Genomic DNA, 10984 nt, shown 5'->3' with positions numbered 1-10984 from the left:
TGTGAATTGTAAGAATTTATATTTCAATAATTATACTGAAGAAGACCGCGTGCGGTCGAAACGTTTATAGAATGATTGTAATTTGCGTTAGTTTTAATATAATGACTGTAGTTTTATAATTTATACATGTAATAAATGGTAGTTGACTGAACATCTCGAATATTCAGCTCGATAAGTTGGCCTTATATTTATCACTTTATAAAAAATAAATTATTTATCTCTAAATAATTATTTAATTCAAATATATTTAAACGTATATTCAAAAAAGGTAATATAAGGCACAAAGAATTAAATTTAGGAAATTAAAAAAATTTAAAGTTAAATAAAAATTTTTAATTTAAATTAAAAAATAAAAGTAAAAATAAAAGTAAAAAAAATGTAATGTACAAAAAATACTTAGCGCTGTTTTTGTATTATAGCCCTTTGACTACGAAACGTCCTTAAAAATGATGATTAGTAACGAAATGTGTATATACAGAATATATCACACACAGAAGTCGCATCCTATCTTTGAAGAGTGAAATGATGAAGTCAAAATAAGTCGAAATTAAAGAATCATGAAATTATATTTGACCCTTTTTTATAAAAAAATTCATAATGAAAATAATGCGCTTTAAACATCTATCTCGAAACTTTGATTGCGATCAGGAAAACATTGCAAATGCTTTAAAACATGTATCAGAATAAAGAAATTTTTATTCATTTATATTTTGATTGATCAATTAAACACTTTGAAATGCTCCATATACATTAATTAATATATGTATACATCAGGGTTGGGAAAGTTACTTTGTAAAAGTAACTAGTTACAGTTATTTCATTGAAAAAATAACTAGTTACAGTTACAAGTTACCGATTTTAAAAAATAACTCGTTACAGTTACTCTAAAAGTAACGAGTCGTTACTTTTCAGTTACTTTTTAAAAATAATTATACATTGTTTTAAATATAAGGAGCTTACATTTTATGCACAATTACAGTCAAGTATTTAAAAAAATTCTTGAATGTAATATTGATCGATTTGCTTGCGATTTTGCAATTAACATCAATGTATGAATGATCTTTATATACAACAGTAAAAATAGTTATAGTAAGTTACTAAATCGCGCTTTCGATTGATATGGTCATCTTTTGAAAAATATGTTTCCGTTCATGAAATATTTCAAATTTTTGTTTTCAAGGTTACGAAAATCGTGTTACGTCCGGTAAAGGATACACAGTAGCGTCCTACGGATAATTTTCGCTATTGTTTCGATATTTTCGCTATCTTTTCGATATCTTTCGATATTTTTTTTTGTTTTTTTGTAGATTGTATTTTAATTTGACGAATAAAAGATATAACTTAGCGAGACGCTACCGCGTCTCCTGATAACATCTTGCAAGCATCGGATTCTACTTGTTGATATTTATAATCAAATTGATTATTCGCGATAATCCCCAACCACTATCACGTTCTTGAAATTCTTCAAGCGATGCTAGCGTGGGCTCGATGACGCGGTGCTCAAACCATTCGCGTATATCAGACGTGCGAAAAAGTTCATAGTTTCTCGTATTTATACTTTTATTGGCATGTTTATTACCCGACACAAACTCACCATTAAACACAGTGTTTACTTTAACACTAGTATACTTTTGCAACACTTTTTGCACGTTCTCGATCACAATGTCTTTAGCATTTTCAAGAAATTGACGAGGTTCGATGTGATTACAATTTATGACCGCACTAGTCAATATGCGGCTCTCAATTCCTCGCCATATGAGTCTGTTTTCTACTTCCGGCACCTGCGTGTATAAAACGTCTGCGTATAGTATTCTTCAAATTTTCCAGACGAGCAATTTGGGCGACAAGCGATTGCCGAACTCCGATCGCTAACCGTGGACGTTTAATTCGACTTTGTTCTTCCAATAATGCAATAAATTCATCACATTGCTGCTCCCACACAATGTATTCTTCCATCGAATTTACTCTTGTGGATTGTTCCAACAAACTTACTTCCATCTTGATGCTCTTGCGGAACCTTGATAAAATACTGACAGAGTATGTCTCTTTGCCATGATTTTTATATGATCATTGACACTTGAAATTTTTGATATATTGCATTTTTATGATGATTTCATCTGAGGATGTCACAGCAGCCGTATTGGCGTTTGTGATACATTTTTTGCAAATCGGATAATTTTGTCACGTACGGTTTTGATTCATTAGCGCTTGAAATTTTGGATATGTTGCACTTTGCACATTTTATTTAACCTTCACACTAATTCTAACATTTCATCTGAGAATGATGTCACAGCAGCCCTATTGGCGCTCGTGATACATTTTGCAAATCGGAAAATTTTGTCACGTACGGTTCTGATTCATTAGCGCTTGAAATTTTGAATATGTTGCATTTTGAACACCTGAGAATAATGTCACAGCAGCCGTATTGGCGCTTGTGATACATTTTTTTGCAAATCGGATAATTTTGTATGGGTTTACTCATCACTGGCGACTTCATTAATTTTATCGTTATTTTTGAATTACGATAATTTTTAACGAAATTATAAACAATTAAAATCAAAATACTCATTTTTTACTTGATTCGCGATAATGCAATAATAAAAAATTTTAGAAACATTAAAAAAATGATTTTACAGGGACAACTTTAAACTCTCACATTCCAAAGTTAAAAATTGTCGTAGATTTTTTGAGAAAGTGAGAATTCCACAAGACAAAAATTTTTTATTTTTGTTATATCCCTAAGAGATATAACTATTAAGAAATAATTACTCGTATTACATCCGCTTGACGACGGACACTGACCGCGTAAAAACGCATACGATGCGAGATATACGCGGAACCGAAATTGCTCAACGCGCAAGCAAAGCAGAAAGACTTTGAATCTGCTTCGCTTGCACTTTGGTCCTTGACCAAGGGGGCCTGTTGCCAGGCACCCCTTCCGATCGAGAAAATCCCAAAAAGTGATACTATAAAAACGAAGCAGAAGACGCACCGCTCAGTCGAAAGTCGCTTTCAAGACGCTTTCGCGTCGTTCGTTAAAACGATCTCGCTAGCCGCGTGCGATCTTAACATCTTCTCGCAGTCGCGCGCGATACGCGAAGTTATAGTTAAACAGTGCCGTAAACCAATATACGCACAAGTGTAACAGTGGTGAAACAAATAAAAGTCAAGCGGTTTACTTGAATAAAAGTTTTAATAATAAAAGTGAAGTGCATTTATTTCATCAACCCGAAATAAGTCCTGACGCCCCGGATCCTTATCCTAATTTGGCGCGACCCCTTGTGTCTCACCCGAGGCACACAACATTTTATTTAATTCATGGTTTTCAAAAATTAATAAATTCACCGAAACTAAAAAAAGTAACATTTTATAAAGATTGCAAGCTTTGAAACTCTTTCTTTGGATTTAAATTTTGTTCATTTTTATCAAAGTTGTTTAAATTTTGCTTATTTTTAAAGAAAAATTAAGAGAACTTAATTTTTATAAACAGTATAAATTTACTACATCATGATTGGAATGTCATTAACATTATAATGATATTCAAATGCAAAATAACAATAGATTAATATTAATGTTCATGTACAAAGTACACTACGAAATATTTATAAAATCAACAAAGTGACTATAGAAATGACAAAATCGATCTAACTTTAATAAGTATCAGAAGTGAGCATAGTTATTGACGTTTGTAGTTATGATAAAAGAAATTTATAATTATTTATTTGTAGAGCTCTCTGGTAAGTGATTTTATCTTTTTAACAAAATAATGCGTGCATTTTTTAAGATGTAAAGAAATTTATTAATTATATGGTTATAAATTTGAACTGACAACACTGGCTTCAATTTAGAGTTGTTAATATATGTTTATTTTAACGTTTCGACCATACGGGTTGTGGTCCTTATCAAAAATACAATTGTGATATTCTAAAAAAAACCGATATTGTTACATCAGCCACGCTAATTTTAACAGTTCCTGTCTCAGTGAATGCCACAAATCTGAATCACTTTGCTTTATTGTATTACGTTCAATTTGTCTCCAATTTTTCCCATTTTCAAACAACTTTTCCAAATAATTTTGTAGAAGTTGTTCAAAAACCTCGGGTAGAAGATCAGGTTTTTGTGATTGCGGACCGTAATGACAATCTGTTCCTGACTTTCTTTTACATTTTTGTCGTTCATCAATTTTCCGAGATTTTCTAGTTCTTGCAACTTTAATTTGTCGTCGCTTTTCCAGAATCTCGACAGTAGGAGGAACATTTTTATCCATGCTTTTATGCATTTCCGTAAGACCTTGTTTCGAATTATATTGCAAAACTGCCTCCGCAACTCTAGCATTGTAAGAGCCTCGGTTACTAAAATTAATGCGCTTACCAGCAATTTTTTTGCAGATTATCGAATTGAACGACTCTACAGGATTGTTGGTGTATTTGTACAACAAACCGTCGGAATAAGCGCTTAAATATATGATAGCCTTCTCTACTCTTTGGTAAAGATCGTGTAATTTGAGAAACGGTACATAATTTTTCTTCGTTTCATCAAGGTCACATACGACCGCGTTTCTTACATCGTTTATGTTCACCAAATATATGACTAGGAATGTTTAATATATCTTTTTGTAATTCTCTAGCTTTATCATGGTGAGGTTGCTCTTGTTTATTTCGTAAATCAATTGCTTCTATCACTTCTGTTCGTATGTTCATAATGTTGTTCTTTACAACATTTCGTAGCTGGACAAAACCGCGCTTTCTATGCATTTTTGGCTGAGTTGTCCCTGCTACCGCCTGCAGCTTTTTGCATAGATTGCACAGCAAATGATTGGTGCATTCTATTTTTTTCAAGGTCACCATTTGTTCCCGATATGGTCTGCTATCAATGACGACCTGATAGACGCTGCTATCGCCATCGTCAATAACTATTCTAAAAATTAATCCATGCATTTCCAGGCTACTTTTAAAGCCTTCTGCAATGGCGTCGCTCTTCATACTTGTGGAGCTTGCGTTACGATCGAAATTTCTATAGCATTTATGGTTTTTTGGTTCGATTCCGTTTCGTTCCGCTACATCGTATATCGTGCAATATTTATTGCGGATACCGATAAAAAGAACTTTTTTCGTGTGGTAACCATTAAAGTACCAACACCGGAAAGAGAATCGTAGGCGTGGCCGTACGATCTTTTACTCCAACTATCATCAGCTATTACAGTTATGTACGGAATACCGTTTATAACATCGTTCCTTTCGAGAGCCAGTTGCTTTTCAGTTTGGCCAGCCATTTTCATATTTTCCATGGCTGTTTTCTCAAACTCGTCTACTAACATATCTCGATTTTGATTATAACTTTTATCGGACATACATTGAATATTCATAGCTGCACACAGCTCTTCTAATTGGGCATGGCCAATTCCCACTGTAATAGTTTCTATTGCAGCAGCCATATCAATGCTTAATATTTTCGGATCTTTGGGTTCTGACCAGAATTCGGCTTCAGTATTGCACATTTGGCATTTGAAAGTAAAATGCGTCTTAAACTTTTCGGTTTTAGTTTTTATGAGTTTCCAATTTTTAAATTGGCACTCTATTCCTTTCATATGATTATTGAATACTCTCTGGAGTTCTTTCCATACATGAGAAAAGTCGACAATGCGACGGCCTTCAGGCAAGCGTTCCTGGATACGATTTATATCCAGAGGGCCATTCTCGATAACAAAATAATCATCTTCGCAAAGTTCGATATCTTTATTACAAATATCTGTTTCAGAAATTGACTTTAGGCATTGCACTTTTTGAGTACTAACTTTAGAATCTATTGTATCGAAATTCAATTCCACCGATTTTTGAAAATCGATGGATTCATTGCTAGTATTCTTAGATGTGCTATTCCTAGAGTCATTTTTCTCTTGGCCTTCGGTTTTAGTTTTTAAGACTTTCCAATTAATTTAAATTGGCACTCTATTTCTTTCATATGATTATTGAATGAACTCTGAAGTTCATTCCACATATGAGAAGAGTCGACAATGCGACGCCCTTGAGGCATGCTTTCCTGGATATTATTTATATCCAGAGGGCTATTTTCGATAACAAAATGATTGTTATCTTCGCAAAGTTCGACATTTTTACTACCCGTACCTGTATTTGAATTTGACTCCAGGCATTGCATCGCGGGTACTAACGATTGGATACTAACTTTTCAATCCATTGTATCAGATAGCAATTCTGCCGATTTCTGATTATCGATGGATTCATTGTTAATATCCTTAAATGTGCTATACCTGGAGTCATTTTCCTCTTGTCTCTCTTTCTTCAGCATCCGTCGCCTGCAAAAAAAAATAATGTTAAAATATTGTTAAAAAAATTAAATGTATCAGTTATTATATAATTATCAAAAGATTTTTGTGAAAAATAAATGCAGTCTCTTGTTTATAAATCTATATCTTATTCAAACTATATTATACAATAAAGTTTCAATATAAATATTTTATTTTTATACTAAGCAGAGGATACATAAACCGTATCTGATGTAAAGAAGCAGTTTACGAATAAATAAGTCCGGCATAAAATATCTTCCAGAACGCACATGCAAATCGTTCTGGGAGAAGATATTTTAAAAGCAACTAACAGACGAATAAATCGTCTCTGATATAAAATATCTTTTTTTAATAACCAGAACGCACATGCAATTCGTTCTGAGAGAAGATATTTTTAAAGCAACTAACAGACGAATAAATCGTCTCTGATATAAAATATCTTTTTTTAATAACCAGAACGCACATGCAATTTGTTCTGGGAGAAGATATTTTTAAAGCAACTAACAGACGAATAAATCGTCTCTGATATAAAATATCTTTTTTTAATAACCAGAACGCGCACATGCAAATCGTTCTGGGAGAAGATATTTTTCTTTTTTTTGTTACTACTGCAACTTTATAACTATTAGTATTACTATTGTACTATTGTAACTACTACTTATTATTACTATAATATTTCTACTACTAACAACTATTTAAAATAAGCAAGAGACTGCTTTATATTTCAGAAATTGTTACTTTAGAAAATATGTATATAATGTAAAAAAAATTTATAACAATTGAACTCCATAAATATTGAGTAAGAATATAATCTATATATATATATAAATATATATATACACACACACACACACACATATATATATATATATTTATATATATACAGAGTATCCCAAAAAGATCGGAACACTGAAAAATCTCGAAAAATATACGTTTTACAAAAAAAAGTTTTAGACAAAAGTTATAAAAATCTACTTATTGATCTGATCAGTTTGACCTTGGACAGTGTTACCAAGGTCAGAATAAGGTTACCTTAAATTTCTTAGATGTAATCCTATATCTTTTATTACATATTTTTGTAGCTTATCTCGAAGGCTTTCCAAAACACTATAATAAAATGATTTTTCATAAAGTGCTCTTTGAGTTATAAAGGTTAGAAGCTAACAATTTTTTGACATAAACTATATCTTTATAAAATATTCCATTTTCGATAATCATACGTACTTTTTTGCACAGTATAATAAGAAATCAATTTATTAAAGAAAACAGATAATTGAATATGTAATATTCAATATGCAGCAGCATACTTTTTTTATAAGCAACTGTGTTTTTTTACACCAATTCATTGGTCTCATTATTCCGTGCAAAAAAGATATGATTACCGAAAATGGAATATTTTACAAAGATATTTTATATTTTATGTCAAAAAATTGTTAGCCTTTATAAATCAAAGGGTACTCCATAAAAAATATTTTTATTAGTGTTTTGGAAAGCTCTCCAGATAAGCTACAAGAATATGTAATAAAAATTATAGGATTTCATCTAAAAAATTCAAGGTGACCTTATTCTGACCTTGGTAACGCCGTCCAAGGTCAAACTGATAAGATCAATAAATAGATTTTTTATAACTTTTGTCTGAATCTTTTTTCTGTAAAACGTATACTTTTCGAGATTTTTCAGTGTTCCGATCCTTTTTGGGACACTCTGTATATATATATATATATATATATATATATATATATATATTATAATATATACACATACCTATTGATTTATTTAGCAATCTGTCTATCTATCGAACTATCTATCATCTATCGATCAACCTATCTATCTATCTATCTATCTATTGATTTATCTGTCTCTTCTTTCTTTTCTACATTGCATTCTTTTATATATGTACACGTATATAATAATTTTTTAAAAATATTGTACATTACAAAAGTAAAAATAATTAAATTTATAATCTAATAATATATAAAAATCTTTTATGAATATAATAATTACAAAGTTTTAGTAGATAATTTTTTGTAATAAATAAATGATTTATTCTTATCTAAATACTGCTCTGTTTTGATAATAATAGCATTATTATGTATTCAATCTCTAAAATACTTTTATATAAATCATTACAAAGAATTATTTACTTTATAATCAATTATAATTATTATAGATAGGCCTGTTTATACACATACACAGACATATATATATATTGTGTGTAAGTGTGTGTATGTGTATAAACAGGCCTATCTATAATAATTATAATTGATTATAAAGTAAATAATTATTTACTTTATAATCAATTATAATTATTATAGATAGGCCTGTTTATACACATACACAGACATATATATATATTGTGTGTAAGTGTGTGTATGTGTATAAACAGGCCTATCTATAATAATTATAATTGATTATAAAGTAAATAATTCTTTGTAATAAATGATTTATATAAAAGTATTTTAGAGATTGAATACATAATAATGCTATTATTATCAAAACAGAGCAGTAGTTAGATAAGAATATATCATATAAATCATTTATTTATTACAAAAAATTATCTACTAAAACTTTGTAATCATTATATTCATAAAAGATTTTTATATATTATTAGATTATAAATTTAATTATTTTTACTTTTGTAATGTACAATATTTTTGAAAAATTATTATATACGTGTACATATATAAAAGAATGCAATGTAGAAAAGAGAGAAGAGATAGATAGATCGATCGATAGATAGATAGATAGATAGATAGGTTGATCGATAGATGATAGATAGTTCAATAGATAAACATATTGCTAAATAAATCAATAGGTATGTATATATATATATATATATATATATATATATATTCAGCATTGCCGACAGCACCAGGTTGATAATCCCTGAACAGGGCCCAGGACTTATAATTTTGCAATTTTTTTGAATAAAATAATTTATTCATGAAACTAATAAAATTATAACAAGAATATGTAATAAGAATATTTTTAAATTGATCTGTGTATTGGTTTAATTTATCGTCATCGAAGAGGAAAGAAGAAAAATCTCCGATTACGTTTATTTGTCAATCATAATTAAAAATATTCGAAAAATCATATGCTTTTGTTTTGTAATTGTCAATCTAATCTTTGATTGACTTTGCACGATAAGAAAATTAGTTATATTTTACAATTTTACATTATAAATGTTGATAAAAATTCAAGTTGTGAACTTTGACTTCGGAATCGAGCAAATTCAATCGAAGATAGTATCGACAATTTATCATTTGATCGAATATCTGATTGATAAGAAATAAACATAATCGGAGATTTTCTTTTCCTTCCCCTTTGATGACGCGATAAATTGAACCAATATATTGATCAATTTAATAAAATTATTCTTATTAGTTTGATGAATAATTATTTTATTCATAAAATAGATTGCAAAAATAAAATCTTGGGCTTTTTTGTACGTGGATATCATTCTAATGCTACGGGCAGTGTAGGCACATTTGAAAATCTATATTTATAATTGTGCAAAAAATTATATACAGGGTGTCCGGTGACTCGTGTTCCAACTCTCGTAGATAGGTAGAGTGGGCCAAACCGAGACGAAAAGTCCTGTAGCATTTTGCGAAATTCTTAATAATTAATGATTTATTCATAAAAAACGTCGGCCAATTGTACGCGTCTTCACTCGGAGGCGGAGACGTCACTAGGCGCCCGGCGCCGTCATTAAGCGCGCTGGGCGGAGCGTTCGACAAAAGACAAGCCCGATCAGGACGGCTGTGTATGTGCTTATAAAGTGGAGGCTTGAAAAATTATTTTTTACAATTTTAAAATTTCGACCTCATATTTGGTAATGTACTATAAAAAATACGTAAAATTACTAATATAAAAATAAGTGTAAAATTACATGATAAATAATAAAAAAATATTACATTTCCATTATTTATCGCGTAATTCGGCATTTATTGTTAATGTAATTTTACATAACTTTTTGTGTATCTCGAAATTCAGAATGCATAGGAAACAGAAATTCGATGCAAGTTACACGATAATACTCGGATACGTTTAGTCGAAATTTTAATATGAATAACAAATAGTCATTCTCTCAAGAAACTCTCTCTCTCTCTCTCTCACTCTCTCTCACTCTCTCTCTCTCTCACTCTCTCTCTCTCACCCTCTCTCTCTCACTCTCTCACTCTCTCTCTCTCTCTCTCTCTCTCTCTCTCTCTCTCTCGTGGCATATTTGTCATCTTTTCCTCACCACCTTGCGGTAGATAACATGGCGCATTTTTTTTTAAGTGGTATCCCCAATAGGTCTAATTCACTCTCATATTTTAATTCAACAGTTGTTCGAAGTGATTTCCTCCTTCGCGCGAACACAATTCGGCTCTTCGAACCATATTTCGCGTAGCGCGATACGTCATTTCCGGCGTGATGCTATTAAAAGCAGCGAGAATTGCTTCTCGTACCTCTGCTTCTGTGCTATCACGCCTGTGCTCGACTAAATTTTTAATGTGTCCCCACACGAAATAGTCGAACACATTGAGATCTGGCGATCGCGCCGGCCAAATAATTGGTCTACCTCGACAGATCCACATGTCGGGATAGTGCGCATTCAAAAAATCGCGCACTTGACGCGCGAAATGCGCAGGTGTCCCGTCATGTTGGAAAATGAGGCCTGCTCTTACATCG

At 31.2% G+C, this 10984-nt stretch overlaps 1 long non-coding RNA gene and 1 pseudogene across 1 annotated transcript in view; one reads left to right on the top strand and one right to left on the bottom strand.

Moving 5' to 3' along the window:
- The first annotated feature begins 3623 nt into the window (after positions 1-3623).
- Positions 3624-10984, top strand: part of LOC146722603 (uncharacterized) — a 28716-nt gene continuing 21355 nt past the window's right edge. Inside the window, exon 1 of the long non-coding RNA XR_014925036.1 lies at positions 3624-3737. This is a non-coding gene — a long non-coding RNA (uncharacterized LOC146722603). The remainder of the gene's footprint in view (positions 3738-10984) is intronic.
- LOC146722604 (uncharacterized) lies at positions 3768-5926 on the bottom strand (annotated as a pseudogene).

This window comes from Nylanderia fulva, unplaced genomic scaffold (genome assembly GCF_048542155.1).
Source record: "Nylanderia fulva isolate GAGA-0341 unplaced genomic scaffold, ASM4854215v1 Scaffold298, whole genome shotgun sequence".
NCBI classification, from domain to species: Eukaryota; Metazoa; Arthropoda; class Insecta; order Hymenoptera; family Formicidae; genus Nylanderia; species Nylanderia fulva.
Note: the sequence above shows the minus strand (reverse complement) of the source record. Positions and strands in the feature narration are given on the sequence as shown.